The sequence below is a fragment of the Diuraphis noxia genome, unplaced genomic scaffold (genome assembly GCF_037042655.1).
Source record: "Diuraphis noxia isolate RWA-SAM2 unplaced genomic scaffold, SU_Dnox_SAM2 contig0007, whole genome shotgun sequence".
Taxonomy (NCBI): domain Eukaryota; kingdom Metazoa; phylum Arthropoda; class Insecta; order Hemiptera; family Aphididae; genus Diuraphis; species Diuraphis noxia.
In genome coordinates this window covers 1,805,392-1,829,186 of record NW_028301717.1, presented here as the reverse complement: position 1 = coordinate 1,829,186, position 23,795 = coordinate 1,805,392, and the positions used below count along the sequence as shown (strand labels likewise).

The window sequence follows — 23,795 nt, the reverse complement described above, 5'->3', positions numbered from 1 at the left end:
TTGTGTGGGTACAGGGTGACTTGATTATTCTCGTTCGATAGTCCAACAACAATTAGTACAAATTTATTGTGATTTTCGGTACAACTGAAAAAAATACAGCATTATACATATATCTACTTAGAATTTGAGAATCGCCGTTTTTTCATTTTTCATCGGTAAATCGTTAATCAGATGATATTTTTTTTAGAAAATTTCCAGGTTAGTTCAAAGTCAATTTTGAAAAACGAATTAATTGTATAATATATGAGCATATTTAACTTTATGCGTAGGTATTGAGGTTGCAAGTAAATATCCTCTAAACTGTACCTTTTGTGGTTTTAAACTAATGTGTGATTAATGGAGACAAGGTTAGTTTGTGTACCTACCTATTTACCGTTGTCCTATTATATGACTGTTTAAAATGTTTATATTTATTAGCATCTTTTGTGGGTTAAGAAAAAACACATTTTTAATTTTTTTTTATTTTTTATTTAATAAACCCTAAACCCAAACATTTTTTTTTTTTAAAGTTGATTTTAATTTGATTAAAAAAAATGTTTATATCGCTACGCAGCTCTCCTTATATAAATCGTATAATAAACGTACCTATAAGTATTTAAAAACGTAGTCTTTAAGTAGATATGTACTTGAAAATTCGAAAATCGGAATTCGAATAAAATGTATATTATTGTTGATGACAATATGGGAGTGAGTGCACTTGGTGAATCACCCTATATAATATGGTTTCTGTACATTGAAATAATAACAATCCCGTGCGTTGGTGGCGTACGTATTACGTATGATAATAACATACATACATCACGTAGTCGTATCAGGAAACGATTTTCCTTCCGCCTAGCGTGTGCGTGGGTACAGATATTTTATATCATGTATACAGGGAGATTCGCCAAAACGCGTATTTATCACAATTTTTAGACTATCTAATAATAACATGAAATCTAATTATTCCAATTTTTGGAACTTTTATGAATATACATTAAACTTTAAGGCTCGAATATTTTATAAAATGTTTGAGATATTTTATACATAATAATTAAAGATTATATATATATATATATTATTATATTATGTTCCTGTGGCATAACAAAAAACTTCTGTTTTTCAAATAAATACTCCTTCATCTACCTACTCCTTTTTACTGTACATTATTCAGTTGATATAAATATATATTTTTTTTTAATTTTGTTGTAACAAATTCAAAATTCGAACGAGTAGTTTCTCTCGGCAGTCAAATTGTTTGTTTTTATACTTCTAAGATAATATTGTTTTAAAAAATAAAAAATTGATGTAATATTGGATCTATTATTTATTATACTTGGACCAATTTTACAAACATTACAAATGTTGATGGATTAATTACTGGATAATTAATATTCTAACTAAAATTTTCAAGTTACAATAATAGTCTCCTGTTGACCAAATTTTCAAAACTTATATTATAATTACCCTTAGTCCTTATATCATATATTTTAATAACTCAAAAACTACTGGTTCTAATTTTGAATTTTATCCGTCAGTATTTTCAAACAATTATCCTCTAAACTATTTACAGTATATAGCTTTAAGTAAAGAAAAGGATATATCATAATATATGAAAAACGGAAGTGTTGTGTTTCCATTGCACAAAAATCTCGTGAATTTCGAATTGTGGTCGCTTCGATAAGTATGTTTAAGAATTCAAAAATCTGATTTCGAACAATATTGCGTAATTGAATAAAAGAAAGGGGTGAGTATGATTTCAGGCGAAACGCCCTGTATGGCTGCTCGGAGTTTCGATCGATCGACGTTCCTACTTTTTAACTTGTATTATACCTAAAGAACTCGCGCGCATCTCGGCTCCATGTACACATCACAAGGTTTACGTATATTGTATTATGCGATTATGATACAACACACACGCACACACGTATTTACTAAAATAAAATAAGTTGCTGCTTATATTTGTTATTATTATGTGTTATTATTATGTGTTATTATTATAAATGGATACCTCGCAATAACATCATTTCAAACTCTGTTGACAGTCGACTCTTCGCACGGAATCTGTGTGTACATTATATACTGCACAGCGATTCAAAGAAATTCGCGTGTGATGTTTGTATATAAAATGACTGCAGCAGAGAAAAGACTTTCGGAATCTTTGTAGAACGTCATCACGTACGGTTTTCGTGGCGCGCACACGTTGTCGGCTGAAACGCCTCAATACACGCACACGCACGCGCACGGGCGCGTACACACACACACATATAAAGTTTATATACTTGACACCTTATTTGTATGCTCTCTTTATTATAATTTCACCTCTGCGTCTCTTTCGTCGGCAAACACCACCGCGAATGTGTGTGTGTGTGTGTGTACATTTGCAATATGATTTTTTCCCTAACGAGTCGCGTCTTATCGACCTAAACACGCACACACTTTATAATATTTATTTATACGATTCCTCGTTGGTACACAGCAAACACACACACGCACAACAGTGCAGTCGTCATCACATATTATGCATACATAATTCCGCCGATTTGATTTTTTTTCTATTTTTTTCATCTACATCCACACCGTCGTTAATAACACTACGACATATTGCCGCATTAGTGAATATAATGTTATTCGATTATTCGCCTTTTAAATTGCATTACTACACACGTGACACGTCCATGCCTTCGGGTCGTATAAAAAATCGATTCGTTCTCTATAACTTTTAACAAACCAATCGTTGGCCGCTAAATCACGTTTGAGTGACCATTATCAAATAGCTTACCTGTGTCGATTCATTCATAATTAAATCATGTTTAGCGACTCGGCATTTTGCAGCGGTGTATAGACTTTTTTAGAGATGAATAAAATGTTTAGTGATTATATTTATCTGATCGGCTGCAGCAGATTTATATACCAACAATGTTGATAAAATGCCATCATATTACAGTTGGATTTATTTTTTTTAGCACTGACCTAATAACTAACTTATAAGTATACTCTGCTGTTCGTATATATTATTATTATTTAGTTATTTAGTTATTCCATCATCTCTATTTTATTTTCCCAGAATTCTATAATTAATAACTAATAGCGAACGTAATCGGGTTGACTGAAGGAAAATAATGAAACATTCATATAGTCGTGCTTGGTCGTTGTTGTTGCGGAAAGCTGAGCGGTATTCGGACTTGAAAATAAACGAAATTAACCACTAATACCGCAAAAATTACAAAGGCGTATGCCTAACAATAATATTAATTTGTTTACAGCAGTCAAATCGCCTATTTCACACACACACACACATTTATATACGGTTGTAATCTCACGTGTGAAAGTTCTGCATGTGTCGCCTTTAACATATTATAAAAGATAAAACGCGATGAGCGGTCGACGGGCGGTGATCAAATAATTATGTCCATACATTAATGTGATTGTTATAATATGCGACCACAGCGACGAACATGACGATGATGTGATGACGTCGTCGACGACAACGGCCATGACCATCCGAAAACAAAAATTGTAATCGCAGGCGAACGACAATAATCACCGAGGAATGTTTTGTACAATGTGATATTGTAATGGCCGTACATATTATATTATATTATATTATAGTGAGATGCGAAAAACCTTATTAATAATAATACTCTCGATAACGTTGTCGTCGTGCACTTCATTTTATTATACAATAACGCATCGGGCATTAATATTATGTTATTATCATGAAATTGTATCATTTTACATGTCTGCGCAACCGTGTCCGTCCGACGGGGATCGCATACTATTTGGATTGTTGTTATATATTATAATTTATTCCCGTTATCGCACTGCGAAAGTCATAAAAGTCTTATGTGGAGGAGTACTCAATTGGATCCGTCAGCAGTGCTCATTGAGCATTAGATTTACATGTTGAATTATTTCGGTATATTGAATTTTGCTGTTTGTCGAAGCATCCGGTACCCGCCGCTTATTATGACTCACTGACTCAAATTTATGACAGATTAGATAAAGTTATAATGTCTAGTTGATAAAGTATAAGCTAATTTAGCTAATAGATAAACACAGGCTAACTAACAAGCTATGTTCAGCTAGTATCTATTTACCCATTCATTATATGAATATGAATCGTATATTTCAAAACATACTTTGGAATTCTCGAAGTTCCAATGACCGAATTTTGTTTTTTCGGTCCCCTTGCAATAATTGTGTACATAATTAAAACTCTCTATATGTACTTGGAACCTTGAGATTTCAAAATCTCGAGAGACCGAAACAAAAGTTCAACATGTTATCGAAACTTTGTGACACCGAGCTGTTGATTCAAAATATATTTTATAATTCACGAAGATATATCGAATGTTGATAAGCTCTTATTAATTAGCTTATCAAATAGATATAGTTTACTGCACACATTTTATAGTCAATGGATAGTAATGATAAGCTTTAAGTGCTGACTGATGACCTAACCTAACCTAATCTAAATAACCAACATAATAATATGAAATATATTATGGGAAATCTGACGTACATAAATACGTTAATTTAATGCTGAACAAGAACAGGACAGGAAAATCAGTTCATTTCGTATACAAATTCTTCGAAGTACTGTAAAATTCAAAATAGCAAGATTCGCCGTTCAATAAAATGTAGGTATCATAATATCATTTTAAAGTTTTTCTTACGCTACCAATATTATTCATTTCGTATTGTATTAAAGTCTGATAGATTGTGAGGGAGTGAAATTCACAACCTACCCTCCTCCAAAATTGTGTCCTCCAGTTCAAGATTGCATCGCTTCATCCTTGTTCCTGTTTAGTTTTTGTTGTATTTTCGTAATCGTTCTGTAGTGATGGTTAGTAAAAATAGGCATACGAATTCTTTCGGCGTTCATCGCGTGACAAACATGACCACCTAAGCATTATTTACATCGAATTGTACAGCAAAATAATACATCGTAACAAAAATCCGGCGCGCGACCCGACCGCGACGGCGGTCCGTCTGCAATCGCGTCGGGTTCCGCACGGGATTTCCTTGCACCACGCGTACGCGCTTTCCCTCCCCCCCCCCCACCGCCCATCAATCACCAACCGTGGCCGAGCAACTTACCGGCGGTGTCTAACTCTCCCCTCCACACACCTATCGCCATCTCATCGCGTAGACACCACTCGTCGTCGGGCCAATGTCGCGCATGCGCAACATCGCCCGACGGCCACGACGACGACGACATTCAAAAAAAAATCCCACCGAAACGCCACGGCGCGCACACATCGTCGGCGCGTCGGATCATCGGTGGTGGTGGTGGCGGCGGTGGCGACGGCGACAGCAGTAGCGGCGGTTGCGATGCTGTTACAACAGTGCGAGCGCGAGATCTCCCGCCGACGTCCACTGTGGCCGCTCGTCCGTCCCCCGCCACGACAAGATCGCGCGACCCACGCGCAATATCCGTCGCCGCGTTTTCCGACGGAACCCCAGAACGGACCTCCGCCGCTAGGTTTTCAACTCAAACCATAGAAATACCGCCGACGTCACTTTTATACTACCTACCTAATATTTTTTTGTATAGAAAGTTTCAAGTGTTGCCCGTAAGTAATAATACAGTAATATAATGTAACATTTAGCTAATTGTTTACAAAGTTTCTTTTACTAAAAAAAAAAAAAAAAAAAAAAAAAAAAATGTAACGTTTACGTTTTATCACGATTAATTGTATTTCAATACACGAGGTTTTACGCGTAATCATAACAACAACGATAGTAAATATTAAAATATTACGTATTCTACATGATCACGTCGTAAACCACGAGGGTTCGTCAGCAAGACAGCAACGCACGTAGTCAGCTGTTTGGGCGCGCGCTCGCCGTCGACGACGGTGAATAACGAAATTATAATTATACGATAACACTACCACCACAACAAGAACACTGTAATATTATAATATTATAAATAAAAAAATATTATACCTATCGGACATGACGTGCGTACAACACGTCTTACTACGACGCGACCGTCGTTCCGGTCGGCGAGCCGCAGTGCGTCTGAAAATGAAAAAAAAAATACGCGTCGGACCGGGAACGGGGAATAATCGAATGCCGAGCTCGGGAGCGGACCCCCTTCGTCGAGGAACGTCTGGTCTCGAGTTTCATTCATAAAAACGCGACGACGTTACCAGACGTCAGTTGTTAGTACACGACGCGGAACCAGAAACCAGAAATACCTACACTGGTAGTAACCGCTATTATGCTATACAATAATACGTCCGCCGCGCATACTACGCCGTATTATATTATTATGTGGAATATTATGGTTTGTGCGTACGATAGCTGCTGTTGAGTCATCCCCGAAGGGCGCGTTTCCCACGTGGCCGCCGCCGTCACCGGTAGTTGTGGCGCTGAACGGTGCCCGCCGACGCGCAATATAGTAATAATATTATGTAGTCCCGGCCAGTATGCATCCGAACGCAGTAAGTGACCGCCGCGTAGTGATTTTTCCGTCCGATGACCGAAGACAATTATTGTTTGTTGTCCACTCGATTTTTCATACTTGATATTGACAGAACTACGGCGATATGATTTCGCATTAAACGCGCAAACTCCGTCAAAGTCGAACACTTTCGTCCCATCGTTAATATTGTCTCTGCTGCTGCACGAAATCACAAATCGATTATTTCGTCTCGTTATTCTATTATATAATCGTCAGTGAGTATATTGTTATTTAACGTAATATTTCTCCATCGCATATCGTCATCCGAGTTATCCGGTTCAATCCTCCTCCCTTTGCACTGCAGGCACTCAGTAACTGATAATATCATCGATCACTCGGAGACGTAATTTCGGTTTTTGAAATGGCGATGCAAAACTTTTGATCAGTCCGTAATATAACTGAAAAATCTAGCTGGCGAATACCCACCTGGTTGTTTGTATTTAATTACATATATTTATACGCAAAATAATAAAAACAAAAACATTTGTGACAGTATTACCTTTTGCAAGGGTGTAGTTATTGGTGTTAAGCAGTGCTTACCTGGACCTCCTAACAGTGTCATGTAAAAATGTTGTTTTTGAAACAATATGTACTCAACAGGACACAAATAAATCGCTAGCTAATCCATTCGTCACCCACATAACGTCAACCTTGAATGCGTTTAAACAATATAATAATTAAGTATATTGATTTGAAATATTATGTTTAATAACCGCAGTTGTTCAGATTTTAGACCATATTATAAACTTGTAAGTTGTCATACTCAAAGTTGATATCTCTGAATCATTTTTAATATTGTCGTACATCCACCGCATGGTGTGACTTGATTTTACTAAAGGTTAGGTTAGGATATCCGATCAGTGTTTACACATTGTGGTGACCTATATATAGTTATAGCCCGAAGCAACGGTGTACGCTGTCCACCACATAGGGTGAGGAAACCCACCTTATATACTTGTATTGCGTTCAAATCTTAAAAAATGTTAATTCCGGAGTATCAATCACGATATCTTGGACTAAGATTTGGAACTGTTAATTTTGTAAAAAAACCGATTTTTTTTTTTAAACCATTTATTTCTCGATTTATACATTAGCTACATGATTCAAATTAATTGGCTACGTTGTGATGATTAATACACCGTTCCTTCTTCGTTACAGGTATGAGTGCAGGTACGACTCTGTTACATAATTTATTGAAACTTGACTTAAAAAAAAATCCGTTGTCGTATTTTATTCTCTCATTTTTTTTATATACATGTATATTTGATTATAATTTGAAGAGCCCGTGATAGTCCAATTTTATTTTATGCACGTTGATCATATTAAAAAAAAAAAGTAGGACATTTTTTGTTTTAATGCCCACCTTAGGTAATTATTTACGATCTTAAACTTTCTCATTAAACCAAAATCACAATAAAGTTTTTTTCTAGCCAACGTTGCTTATGGATGATATGCTCATCTAACATTTTCGCTTATTAAACGAAATATTTTAAAATTCGGAATATTTGATAGACCATTTTAAATACATATTACTTTATCTTAAGGCAATATTAATATACTTTGTTGTTATAATTTTTAGGTTTATATAGGTACTGATAGCTTCATATATTATTGTCGTATGGTTGTATTATATTGTTTCCCACTTTTTAGTATTGTTAATTATTATACAAATAAATAAGCGTTTCTAGTATTTCAGAAAATATTGAAACGCCTCATTAAACATTTTGCATCCTTTTCGATCTATAGGTGCAGTCAGGACTCTGTAAACGGGCTTTTGTGCTTATAAATATTCCTTTCTTTCATCTTTTATTATTTGGATCATTGATTATAAATTACAAAATAATTAATAATAAATAAATTATAATTGATGGTTGTATATTGGTAACCTGTCTACAGCATGGTAAAAGTTAATTAAGACCAAAAAGGAAAGCCAAGTTAACAACTTTTGCCTTTTACGATAGGCTCGACGTCCCTCTTAAACGCATACCCTAAATAGTTACCTATTATTGCTTTGCAAGTATTTTTGACTGACTATACATAATATGTTTACTATAACTAAAGCGACTATACATAATATATTTACTATAACTAAAGCGACTATACATAATATATTTACTATAACTAAAGCGACCGTAGTTGCATTGTTTATGACAGTTTCCATATTTTATTTTAATAACTGATTCGAATGAAATTTAAGACAATGCGTCGTCATGACGAACTAATAAATAATATAAAAATTAATGGTATTTCTGTTTAAATTTTAGAAGTAGAGCATCGTAATATGTCGTTTTTCAGTTCGGAGTAATCTTTTTACGATTCGTTCTGTTCAAATTTTATTATATAGTACATCAGGCAAGCAGATATAGTTGTTATACCGTCTGTCGTCTGATACTGAAGTACATGGTTTGTATATTATATGTGTGCAGTATGAAACTAAGCGACCTTTTTGCATATTTTGCATAAATTCTCATTTCTAGCCTTGAGTATCGGAGAACGTTAAATTGATTATACAACTAAACGGGTTGAAGTAAATTTAACAAATCGATTTTTAAGTAATAACAATCTCAAAATCTCGACAAAAATGTATCCACATTAAATATTCACGAATTAAATTTAATTAAACATACTAATTTTGGGAAAGTCTTAATAAATAATATCATAATATTATTGATACATAATTAGTTCGTTTGGCAACATTAAATTCCTAAAATGTTATCGTCATATTACGATCAAAAGAAACGCATGTTAACTCATATATTTATATAAAAAAAATAAAATTTAAACCGTAAACAATGCGCCAGCTCGTTTAAAATATGTACATCGATTGTTTAAACAATTTATGGCTTGAGAGAAATTCGCTGAGTAAACCTGCGAGCTAGTTACCGAAATGTATTTGTGGATGATTGATTTTCCCTATTACATTTTCTATAACTTATCACTTTGGACACTTTTGTTTAATAAATTCTTTATTGTTTACTTATAAGAATATAATTATTAATTTATCTCGCAGTAATAATAACATATACGAACTAATCATATTATCATATCATATTATACCCTTACGAAATGTGGCCAAAATAATAATATTCGTCGTTATTATTTCGTGTAACGTTTTCGCCTAGACTTAGTTAATAATTTATTCACTTAAAAATCGTTATTTAATTTTATAAGTTACTATTTTTGTATAATTTTATATCACTATATACCTATTAGGTATATAGGTAACCTACTGCAGAAAAATGTAGTCGAAAATCAAAGTTTTCACTTCAGTGAGTCACACTATTCGTGTTCAGTCTATTATTAAAACAGTAAAAATAAATGTTTATAATTTACTGTTGTTTTTTTTATTGTTATTATTATTTGTTTAATGCGAAGAAAAAAGTCACTTATATTAAAAACACGCTGTTCGCTTGTGATTCAATATACCGTGCTAAAAATTGTATTACAACTTACAACGTAACGGCTTTATGGTTATGATATGAGTTAAAACTTGAAACAAATTACATTTTTTGTACATATTTTGTTTGGAACCTTATTGTGTTTTATTCTGCTCGGATTGCGTCAAAAGCGCATTTAATATATTGCATTAACCATGACTGCTCCGCCATAAAAATGTAGTTTTTTTTTTTTTAAACGCCTTTGACCGTCGCTAATGTCGTACCATATAATTACATAACGTTATTGTATAGTCGGTACATGTATATATATAGTGTATATACAACGATAACCGTCGATATTTTTGTCGACTGCCAACAGATTTTCGGCTCTCCGGTTCGTATGATTTATTATTTTATATTCTACACCGTGGAGGGATAATGATTTTCATATTATTAGACATCGTTCGATGGCGGAGCTTTGCACATTCGAGGAATCGATGACCGTCCGTCTATAAATTACATTTTTGGATTCCTGGAACACCATCACGCTGTTCAAGTGCCGATTTAATCTGTTTAGTATCGTAACGTTAATATAAGAGGACTGACACAAAATCCACCGACTTGCCTGATTTTTCCTCATGGTTATCATTTTTTTTTTCATTTCAAAATTTTATATCTTTTTGTAAATAAAATTCATCGAAAAATCACCAAAACTCCGGACTTCAGCGATTATTCCTCCACAATAGAAAACCTCGTTATATTATTATTATTATATTTTAAGTTCATTTGCTGTAAAACACTAAAAAACGGACTTTACTGGTTTTCACGGCATGCCCTTCAACTAATGTGGGTAGATAATAATTGTTATCGTTTAGGTACGTATAAAATATCCAATGACGTGTGCTACTCGCGCAAGTGTGCAGTGTGTTTATGAGAACTCGAAACGACACGTCAAAGGGTTTATAAAATACGGTTTTATTTCATTCAACCAAATAATTCCCAACAGACGTCTGTCTGTATGTTATAATAATAATAATAATAATAATTGCGCAATTCCTATGGCGGCGCTCACTGCAAAGTCACATGCGCCGAAACCTCATAATAATATAATATTATTGGCAGTGTCGTCATCGTCGCCGTTCAATGTGTGTGTCTTCTGTCGATAATAATAATAATGATTTATTGTATTAAATTATTTATCGATATATTATTGTGCCGCAGATTTCTTTTTCACGATTTTTCCGACTTGACAGTCCAAAGTGTTTACCACACACACACACACTCGAGCGTGCGTCTTCGTCTCATAGTTTTTTTATTTTTCACCGTAGACCTATTATGATGTGTAATACATTGTTATTATTATAGTTCCCGCTCTTATATTGTATTCATTCACCTCGAAAAAACCACATCGATATGTAAGTGTTATAAGTGCTATAAAATATTGTACGTTACGAGTATTATCGCGAAAATTTCGTTATACTGCCGTCGTTTTAATCGTCTTTATGTTATTATAATATTATTCGATGTGCGTTTAACAGTTTATATAGCACCTACCTAACGCGCACAATCTAATCTCCGCAGAACTTTATCACTATATTTTTATGACTGACGGGAATATCTCATTGGTCGACGGCCGCAGAAGTACGCGCGAGTAGTATATACTTAATTATAAATTATTATTATAATTATATGCCTTATTGTATGCACCGTATTGTTAGTGTGATCGATAAGTAAATATTATTATATTGAATTAAATTTTTTTTTACCATCTCATATATATATAATACGTTATGACAGACAATGCTACTCAGCCATTCGGCGGGATCTGTGACGTAGACAATATAATGACACGCCATTATCATCATGTACGACGAAATATTATAATAATAATATTATTGCGTCGCGTGTCGTCTCGTTTTGGCGGCAAAATTAATAATATTATTCAATCGTGCGCACGCGCGTCGGTATACTCTGCAGTGCTGCACACGAATTTTTCTCTCGTCCAACGGCGGCGCCGCTGCCACGTCCGACCGAGCTGGTCTCCCTTCCTTCCATCCGCAACCCTTTCCGGTCGCAACCAGCACCTGCTTTTTAGAACGCGTCTGCAGGCGCACATCCGTTCGAGAAAAAAAAAACAGTTCTAGAAGATTTAATATATTATGCAGTTTGTACCTATACCTACGTCGTATATAAAATATTATTATTTTAGAGCGATACTCACTTGCGGCGCATATATAGGTAATGGCACTTTGTGGTTTACGATCAGCTCCCACAAATGTCATTGATGCGTTTAAATCGTTTCGATGTATTTAGTTTTTTCTTAGACACTAAACGCATTATATCTCTTTCAGAACCTTTTTTCAAGTTTAGGGGTCGTAAAACTTTTGGACGTGTTTATATAGTGGTCTCCATATCTGTATTTTTTCGCAAAATAATATGAAAATATTCTCGAAAAAGCTCAGCTGTGTGATTAGCCATTCAACCTAGGTATTGTTACTTAATTCTTTATGCGGTTGATAACTAGTGTGAACATTTGTGTGGGATTTAATATAATACTAACGACCACTGGGGGCGACTCTCTATACCATGGGTGGCCTGCAACTTCGTGTTCGAATCATTGTATTTATCCATTTGGCGCTCGTGGACTTAATCATGTTGTGGCCACTCCTGCTCTGCATGTACTGTATATATTTTTACTTTCGACGAAAATGGGAAGCTGTGTTTGTTTTGATACTTCGGTAGGAAACTATATTGGAATACTTCTAAATGTTCCGTTCAAGTCTCTTCGCGTCCTCTAGATCCTCCCCCGAACGAGTTTCGATCGTACACCCCTCCCACGTGCGAAAGGTCGAACAGGAGGTTATATAATTATTAAGAAAATGGCGTAATAGGTACCAACATAAATAACCCGTGTGACGGGGATTCGATCGATTCCGTCGTATATGATATATACACGAACATAATATGTCGTGGATATTGGAGTTATACCAACTTACCATTTAGTGTATTATATAATGTCACGTTGATCAAAATACGAAATACAATATATAATTCAACGTAGGAACATATAATAATAATATATATTTTTATGGCGTTCTCGTAAAACAAGAGTTACGATTCGGTTGCTGCATTTCCGGGCGATCGATCTGTGCAGTTTATAAATATACCATAATAATTTGTCGAGTACGATGTGTAACTCGTGCCATCGGAAACCCACGTCATGAACACTGACTGCTGTTGTTATTATTCAGTACGGACGCATTAGTCGAGATAAATATATAATGTGCAATAATTTTTATGTAATGATAATATATAATAATATTGTATGTGGACCTGTGACGAAAACAACAACGACGACGACGACGTCGTTGAAAAATCAATGCTCACAATAAACCGAATGTAATGATTTAATATTTTACGATGATCAAACAAGTTGACGCGGATTTTGAGATATCGACAGTGTCGGAAAAAAAAAACAAAAAAATATCCAAAGAGCTGTCGTGTGATCTTTAGTCAATATCATCACTATATAATTGTATGGACCTATAAAATGTATTATATCTTATACCTATACTGGGTGTATCACGATGATCTGACGTATGGGATAACTTTGGTTGTATTCAATTAAAAAAAATTTTTTTCTATTCATAAACACTTGAGCTATATTTTAAGTATAATTTTATTTATTTTTTAATACTGAAAATAAGAAACTTTAAAATTAATAAAAGTTCTTTTGGATAAATTCAAAATAGGCTATTTATATGAATCTGATTATGAGAACAATTTTGATGGTAAAAGATATATCTAAGTCAATTAGTTTTTTTTAGAATTTTAATATTTTTTTGGTTGAATTAATTTGGAACATGTAATAACTTTTTTTTTTTAATTTGATTTTTGAGAATTTGCCAATATGAGAATATTTCTTAAATTATTTACGTAGGTATCATATAATATTTAAAAAATTGTCATACGTTTAATTAGCATATTTTTTGTTTTTTTTTTTTTACACCCTGTATTATATCTCGTGATGATCTTCAGTAGCGTATTCAGGTTTATTTCCACTTACCAAAAAAGTAACACTATTAACTATAGTCTACTTGAAATTAATGATCATTATTGTTATCTAGTTAAAACTATAATTATAAATGTTTTTCTCTGTAAGATTATATCCATGTCTTAGTTTAAAGTAGTAATTCACTATTCTAATAGATAGGTAAATACCTAATTAATACTTTTAAGTGGTATGCGTCCTACGGAAAATGTTTCTTCGATAGATTTACTTAAATTTTCCTCCCACAAAATGTTTCCAAAATCTAAGCCCTCTTGTCCATATAGGGTCTGTGCTTAAGTACGTCCGTACTTGAAATATGGTACCCTATTATTATTGATACAGTTATTACCATATTCCCTGCTCGGACTTATCGATTTACTCTCGACGTATTTCTTCGAGAACTTGTCGGTCTTAATCCACCGACCAGCGGTATACTTGCTGCATGCACCGGTACCACGGTGACGGTATACACTCGCCATCACTTGTTTTAAACCAACCCGCAGGTACGTATTTTGGCGTTTCTCGTGCGATTTTTAAACGTTACCATACGGTAATCACATTGTTATATAGTCGTCGTAAAAATCGCCCAAACCGACACGCCGTCGTACATATAGGTATAACCATCGTGACCGCAAATTCGTTCAGACGGGCTGCGGCGGCTGTGCGAATACTGTTATGTTCGGTGTCCGTGCAGCCTCCTCCTCTAAGTGTGCCGCACCGAAAGTATCGTCGATCGTGCATCAGTGTTATTCTGCAATGTCAGTACCTATATAATAATAATAATACATAATATTATCGTGCTCACGCGTTTTAACGAGGTGTACCGTTTTAAAGACTAATATTTTCGTTTCGTTTCTTGCCGGCACTCTTTCGCCGTATTTTCATCACAAATTATTTCTATTATGATATTCTCTGTGCGGGGGCCTTTGTATATACATTTTTTTGAGTGGTTCTGTATAAAAAATGAAATGGTGCGGTGGTAAAAAATAAAAAAAAAGACTGCAAATAATCAATCGACATAAGCTGCTTCCGTGCGTGTGTATGTATATTGTACATGATATGTGGTTTTTTTTCTAAAACGTTACGAGTAGATAATGTGCGGAAACACTTGTGTGGGCGCCGTCGACGATTGCTGCAGCGTGCACCTCGGTCACAGTGGCGACGAATGACGACTTCTGATGTAATATGGAGCAATATTATAAAAAAAAGATAATGCACATTTATTTTTCACAATAAAAGTTATACCAATATTAAACGGATTGCAGGAGACCACTCGCTCGTTTTATATACGGAAGTAAATCCTGCACATTTTTATGTTGGTGTAATATAATATTATAACGATATAAGCCTTTATCGACGATATTAACCGAAATAGGTTAATAAGCATTATACGCTCGTAAACTATTTTGATGTTTTGAGATTAAACTATTTTGTAAGCAACTTAATTTCCCCCAAAATCCAAGAGTCCTCGTGACATTGGTTTTTTTTTTGATTAAGGTAATTCTATATTCATTTATTTTTCATCGATATAGTGAATTTAAGCCTGCTATATACACATCGCTTGTTTTATACTTTATTTTTATACAAAAAATATGATTTCATTTTAACGTTTATCGTCCATCTTGTTATTTGCATAATTTTACCGACATTAATATTATGAAAATAAGTACGGTATTTTTAAATCGAAATTCTTATCTGCTTTTTTTTAATAGTATTTTATTTTTGGTCACTACGTATAGTCAATAGTCATACATAAAGTGCACCACCTATATTAGTTTATTACACATTATAAGTCGCAATGGCCGAAGGCAGGTTTTCGTGAAGTAACTATAGGTATAGCTACTTAATATACTACTACACCTATATAGACCGGCTGCGTCTATTTTTAGTGTTTTTTTTCGATATTTAGTTAACATGTTAATATTTATTATACTCTGCGGGCCGTCTCGTCGTCTGTCGATCGGTTTTTTTGTGCGCGCTCGTATTTTGTAATTTTTATTGCCACATATTATATATTATATTATGTTGTACACACATATATTTGCCTACGTTTCACAACGTTACGATAAAGAAGGTCAACTCGACCAATATGACGCGACGGCGGGTGAACACCATTTAAGTAGTGTATTCAAATATTAAATTAAATCGAGATGAGATCGGGAGTGGCATATTTTTTGTGCCGTTTTACACGATTCGTGACTGCACGAACGCATATATACATATGACACACCCGCCCCCTAGCGGGATCCATCCAATCGGCAATTTTTTTTCTCTGCTGCAGTACGACTGCAGTCTGTCGGCACGCGCGGTGCACCGATTAGTGCATACAATTATAGACTTAAGAGGACGATACACCCGCATGTGTGTCTTCGTCTTACAAATGCGTAACATAGCAAAATCTGTTTAGCGCGGGACAACTGTTCTCCATCAATATTTATAATAGAATTTTCAAAATTTCACAACGCATAGGTAAAAACTTTATCTGTGTCATAGCGTCGTTATTTTTTTGATAGCACAAACCAATAATTTTAAGTAATTTAATGAAAAAATAAAAAAAAATGTATTTTCTTAAGCTTATAACTTTAATTATATTTATGTTATCAAAAAAATAACGACGCTATGACACAAATAAAGTTCTTACCTATGCGTTGTGAAATTTTGAAAATTCTATTATAAATATTGAGGGAGAACAGTTGTCCCGCGTTAAACAGATTTTGCTATGTTATACGTTTGTAAGACGGAGACAACACATGCGGGCGTGGCGACCTCTTAAGTAGGTATTTAATTATAATTTACGGCAAATATAAGTAAGTAAGAGCGGATTATATAGGGAAGAGTATATTGTATATAGTTTTCGTTTAAAGTAAAAAACGGTTTTATTATTTTTTATTTCTCTGCAGGTGAGTTAGGAAGGCATTCCATCAGTGTTTTGTGAACAATTTTCTGACGTGAATTCGTTCAAATTTTTGTTTTTGTGGTACGAATTTCGATGTTTACGAAATAAAATTAGAAAAAATCCAAGGAGTGGCTGGGAAAACCGTATACCTATACGTTGCGATGTAGGCAGTAGGAAAACGGTTCTGTGAATGCGCAAAGCGATACTGCGTTTTGGCCCCATTGCCAAACAACGCAACAACAACGGTTCTTGCCAACGGTGTATTCGCCATTTAATAATAATAATACAGCATAATATAATGACAAACAATTTCGCGTACCAGAGTCTAATAAGTTTCCACGTAGCGGCGGAATTCTTCATTTTCGTTATCATCATCATTATTATTGCAATTTTTGTCGTCGGATGGGGGACGTTGTGTGTATAATAATATTAATATAATATACTTAGTGCGACCTACCTTTAACATAACATTTTATGCGCTCGTTTTTTCGCCGAATATATTTTTACGTCGCATACAAAATGCGATTACGTGCATAATTTAATTCACTTGCGCCGCTCAACCCGGAGTCTTAGCTTTGTAATACACGTACAATACCTCACAATCCTTGTAAACGTCGTACAGAGTGCTCCGCGTGTTATTATTTTAATAATATAGTACCATCGTCGATTCCGGCGGCGCCGTCGACGTCACACGCGTTGATAAATCGATGTGTGCGAGCTTTGCCGGGTGCGTTTTCACGATTTTTCCGTCCATGTTGGTATTACGCGTACACAATATATCCACAGTTCGCCCTAGAATAAAGCCCAACGTGTCAATAGGGTTCAGTGGTCGATATTATTTATACACCGATGTAAACGAAACAGACATAATCAGGTATAATCCTGCAGATTTGGCGAACAAAAAATTAATTGGCCGCGAAATGACGACGCGCGTACCGTCGAAGTAATGCGATCGCGCCGTGTCCGCAGTGAATTGGACGGTACGTTTTGACCGTAAAATCGAAACACCGAAACCCGCGACTTCGGACCGCAACCTGGTATATAGTTGATACCGGTGGTGTTGATTAACCGTAAACGTAGTGATTTTCTTCTTGGTATAACCCTATCGATTTCGCCGAAACGTCGTCTCGCCAATATAATTTAGTTGTGATTGTTCGAGTGCTAAATTAACGGCAATTTCTCGGTGATGGGATGGCCGCTGCTGCAGGGTTTGCGCGAAATCAAATCGGAGAATCATCGTATAGGTAGGTACACGCACTAAATATTGGTCTGCCGCCGTTCTGCAAAGGCCTATTTTAATGTTCTTTGTTTACTATTCATAATACTACAAACGCATTAATATAATTGAAATGTACAAGGTAATTGAATATAATACGCATTAATCAAATATTTGATGATAAAAACAAAAATGGCAAAAATATAACCCTGGAATTTCGAGTTGGTCAGCTTTTGTCAGCGTGTATTTTTCGTGATAAGAAAAATCGATATATCTGATATCTGTTTTTCACAGCCATTTTCTATCTGTTGATAACAATCCAAGTCATGATATTAACCTGCACAATTCAACCGTGGTAGTAGCTTTAATCTAGTACTACAAGCAGCGTATTTGGTTTAGTCTTTAGTCAGTTCCGAGAGAATGTCGTGTTCACATCTCTGAATAAATCGTTGTCGTCGTCGTCGTGCGTATTTCGAATGGCAAGACAAAACGGATGTGTCATCGATTGCGATTAAGCCGCGTGTGTCAACAACACACGTTGTGTTGTCGTCCGTTTGTGTGCTAATAATGACATATTATTATTATTCAGTATTGTATTCTAACGACGACGAATGTGCACTCCACTACTCGGTTTTTACAAGATCGTCGCTTCAAATGTTCCGCCAAAAATTTTCTTCCGTCAAGTACCTAACATCAATAACGATATTAATAATAAAAATAATATGATATAATATGATTATTATAATATGACGAACAATAGCTGAACGACGGTTTTTTGGTGCTGGCGCATATAGTCGATTGCAGCCATTCGTCTTTGCGCACAATTTATTACGCAGCGAAGTATATACGATAAGTGTATTTAATTATGTAATATATTATAATGTGTAGACGCGTGTGCCGTATCCGTTTTAGAAAAATAAAATATGAGGACACTTGAAAAAAATTACACCTCGTTCCTTGGCATAATAATCGAAGTCAACCTAACTTGTGGGTTAAAGCCGAACCGACAATATTCTCAAACAAATAATTACAATTTACTCAAGTTTCATCGCTGCGGTAATTCCTACTTAAATTACTATTTTTAACAAAAGTTGTTTTAATAATTGTTTAATGTTTTATTAATTTATATATTTTTTAATTGCATTCCGATAATGTCATCATAATTATTCGTCAACTTAACCTTTTATTCAATACAATTTTTCGATTTAAAAAATTACAACAATTATTGTATGTTGGACGGATATTTAGTAAAAAATACGACATACCGTCATCTCGATCTAACGATTATAATTTGAAATGTCTATGTAAGGATGCTTTCAACTAATATAGAGATGTGTTTCCTCCAAGTACATGTGTGTAACCCTGCAGATGTGTTTTAAATTTTGATCAGTTCTATTTTTTAATATTAAATCATCTTGAGACGAGTGCAATTTATATTATGACCATAATGTATAATATTGTTACAAATGTATAGATAGGAAAAAAGAAAATAATATATTATACCGTTGGCCGTTCAAGCTGGGCGCACGATAATGCAATAATTTTACTATATTATTATTTATTATGTTGCTATAGTTTCCAGTCTCAATGACTATATAGATCCATGCAAACTTACTTATATACAATATATTTTTATTAATTATTTTATCGGAAAAAATTGAGCACTCGGTCGCACGAGTTTTCGAAAAATCCGTATGAAATCATGCAAACGCATATTTTACCGGTTTGGAATAAAGCTTTACGGCGCCGGCTGTGGTAGTTGTGCTCAAAATAATTAGTTTCCCAAAACTCGCAAAAACATAATTCGAGACGACGATTTTACAATGGCATAATGTACAATTGTCATACGTGCAGTTTTAACAACTATTCATTATTTTCTTAGTTCCATATTAACGACTGTTATTGGAATGCGGAAATCGTCGTGGATTAGAGAGCGGATTTTTAGGTTTTCACAATGTAATATTTTCATTATAAATACGAGTTTATACGGTTCAGGGGCGAGGGGAATGTTGACAATCACAGAATTTGTTGAAGGAAACATTTTATTGTTCATAATTGAGCATATCATCTCCGAGGCCTTGAGAATATTTAGATCGTCATTTTTCATATATTTTTAGGATGCAAAATTGTTTGTGTTTATTGCGAGGAGATTTATTTTATAGTATAAATAAATTAATTGTATAAAAAAAAAGACTGAAATCGTTAATTATCTTGTTTGAAAAATTAAAAATTATTGTATATCTACCTACATCGATGGTTTGCAGTATACATTTGAATTGCTTAGTAATCTTGATCACTGCAGGTCCCTCGTTCGTGATTTATAAGTTTTGCACAGCTCGACGAAATCATTAATCAATTACCCGTGTCCTATTTATTATATTAGGTATATGTTCAACCCGCGCAAGAATAATACACGTGTCTAACTTTTAACGTAGTCATGACAATAAAGTAGTAAATGATCAGGTACTCGACTTTTTTTGACTTATGATAAGTATGATGATATAATAAGGTTATCGTAATTACACTGCATGCGAATATTTTTAGCAATAAACATCACTGCTGAGGTGATAAGTGTAATAATATTATATTAACATTTATAATAGTAATGATAGTATAATATACGGCGTGGAACGCGTTTCTCTCGGGGATAAGGCGGCCTCTAGAATTAACGGTCCGGTCGAGTTGTTTCGGATTTTGTCGGTCGACTTTTACCGTTACCATAATATTATTATTATAACGTATTATTCACAGATTGTTCTCGTTGTGTATTCCGTTCGGAGTACCGAACTTTGTTAGTACAATTTTTAAACGCGTCATAATATAATCATAATAATATATACATTGTTTTAAATAATGTTGAAATATGTTGCACGAATAATAATATAATATAATTAGTCATAATTCTATAAAGCGGCCGTGACGTTTTCGGCTTCGAGAAAATGTGTACATATTATATTTTTGCCGATGACTGTGGTGTATATTTTTATTCGACGTAAACCACACGTTTTTATGATATCACCTATAATTTATTGAATTTTTCTCGCGTCGAAGTAACGCCGAGACTATAGACCCGGTTGATTGGTTTTAATATTATTTTTGATCGAATCGACTAGGTACATTGCTAATTATTTATAAAATAATGATTGAAGGGACGGTGAGTGGATAAAGTTGATGATTGGCATTAAAAAGCTGTGGAATTTATTGATATTCAATGTGTAATAATATGAAATAAGAGGATAACTTACTATACGTGTCTAGGGATGCTCTTCAATATTATAGGTGTTAAAAATTTAAAATCCATCATTGTCACTTTGTTCTATAGAGTTAACTCACAGTATCCCACCTTTCATCCATCCACTACAATTGATTCGTCTAATTACACACCACTTAATAAATTTATTATTTCAGCAATCACAATAATAATTACGGAACGATGATAAATGCATTCTCCAAAAAATTCATTTTAACGCTGAATTTATCCGCACTGACCCCTTCAATCGTGTAATGGATTATAATATATTCGTCGATTCAGATGGATTTAATATTATAGTATGATTTAGGCAATACTTATTATATGTATGTAAGCATGTCGCGTACGAATTTAACTCGCACCATCGTCGGTGGAACGTTATGAGGGCCCTAAATTTTGCGTTAAGTACCCTTAATATTGTTCGTATATAATTATCGCACCAATTTAATACTCGTATACATTATTAAGTGTTTACTCACGCACAGGTACTCATAGGTGGGTACCATTGTGTGAATGTTACCCCAAATTACAAATTATTCCATTCTAGATTATTACTCTATATGTTTACCTCGAACTGATTTATCTTTTCTAGTTTACGGTTCAAGCGATTTTATATTTACAACACTAATTTTAGTATAACTAAGCTAAATTGTTATAAATCATCGGTTATATAATTATTCAAGATTAACAAGATATCACGCTATCAACTTAAGTTTATTTTTATCCTGTACATTTTTAAACATAACTTAAGATTCTGCCTATACGATGACATACAACGTTAATTTAATTTATTCACAGTTTCAAAATGTGTTTGTATCTTCTGTAACTCTGTAACATATTTTCACATGTTATATATATTTTTAATTCCAAGATCTCGATTTATTGAGTATAATGGTTAACTTAATTAAGTACAATTTCAGCACATATTTTATTCGTTAATTAAACGTTGTGTAAAGGATCGGATATGTCAGGTTTAGCACCCCCTCTCACTCCCTCCCACCCACACGAATTTGAATTCTACTCACTTCTGAATTACACAAGGCTGTCAATCAAAATTCATCACTCGCTTCCTATAATGTATCTCATAAAATAACCACTGCCTAGTCAAATCGTTTGATAAAAACCGTGTATGAAATACGTCGATTTTGTTAACTATAGCATTTGTCATGTAATTTTATGACTGTTAAAACGAGACGTCGCGCCCGCACGATTGAGTCGCATTATATTATATTTTATTTTGATAATTATTATTTTATCGCCGTCGTCACCGAGTCGTAGCGAGATCACTGGTGCAGCAGCAGCTGCAATCAGCTGTAATTGTAATCACTGCAGTTGTCGATTATGTCGACTATGGCGGAAGGACGTAAATAAAACAATCGTTGTCGTCGTAATTTCGTTTACTCTCCAAACACATAATACGTGTATATAATTACAGCGTGTGTGATTTATATAAATAAATAAAATATGTTTCACTAATGACTCGGTTCGATTGAAAAAAATAAAAAACCGGTCCCGGTCAAATAGTTGTTCGTCCACGACTTTTTGACGCGTCGTCGTTGAAATACCAACGCCCAATTTCAAAACGATAACGATGTATAATGGTATAATAATGTGTACAATATTATTATATCATTATTATTATTATTATTATCATCATCATTGTTTTTTAAGTGTTGTCGGACCAGTCAGTGTCCCAGCACAGTATTATTATATCATGTATCGTGACGTCGATATTGTGTTCTACGATGAACACGCAGGTAAAATGTTATTTTTAAAAATCCGTTGTAGTTTCCGAACGATTCTTCGATGCGCTCGCTGTATCGTGTATTATATTTAAACATAATATTCAAATAGAGCATTATTATTATTATTACGATATTATATAAACGTAGGTATAGCAGACAACGGTTGTCATCGCAGCCGCGAGTATTGATCAATATAATATTGTACAAGTTCTCGTGTACAATAAGCTTATAATATTGTTACGTTTAATATAGGATACGTCATCTACGCTCGACCCAATATTATCAAACTCTGATATATCTATTATTATATTATTTTATTATACCTACTCGGAAAATCTTCCGTTTGTACTACAAAAACGACAACATAAATTTAATAGAATAGAATAAAAATAATAATAATAATAATAATATATATTTTTATTGATCCTAGTACTGCGTATAATAATATGTAATTGGATTACAATAAAGTCCTATTCCGTTCATATGATATTATATTAAACGATATTATTGTATTATGCGATAATTGCATTGAGTAGTGTATTATAATTTTATTATTATTATAACCTATACGTATTTTCTTCGATCATCTAACCTTTGAGAATAATAATTGTTAAACCACTTTACAACCGATCGTGTTCTGCTTCACACCACCACCACCACCGAACCACGATTTGTTGTCCCCAATGTGGTTAACCACAATAACTATAATATACTCAATAACGAAACATACGTGCCCGAGTTGATTAAAATTATTCGACATAATGAGATGGTATTCCGAGACAACTTTACACGTTGAACCGTGATTT

General features: G+C 34.1%; 1 protein-coding gene across 1 annotated transcript in view; it reads left to right on the top strand.

Annotated features, from left to right (window-relative positions):
• The window catches only part of LOC149054383 (uncharacterized), a 138,733-nt gene that overhangs the window by 97,587 nt on the left and 17,351 nt on the right, over positions 1-23,795 (top strand). The gene's annotated exons all lie outside the window — the stretch shown is intronic.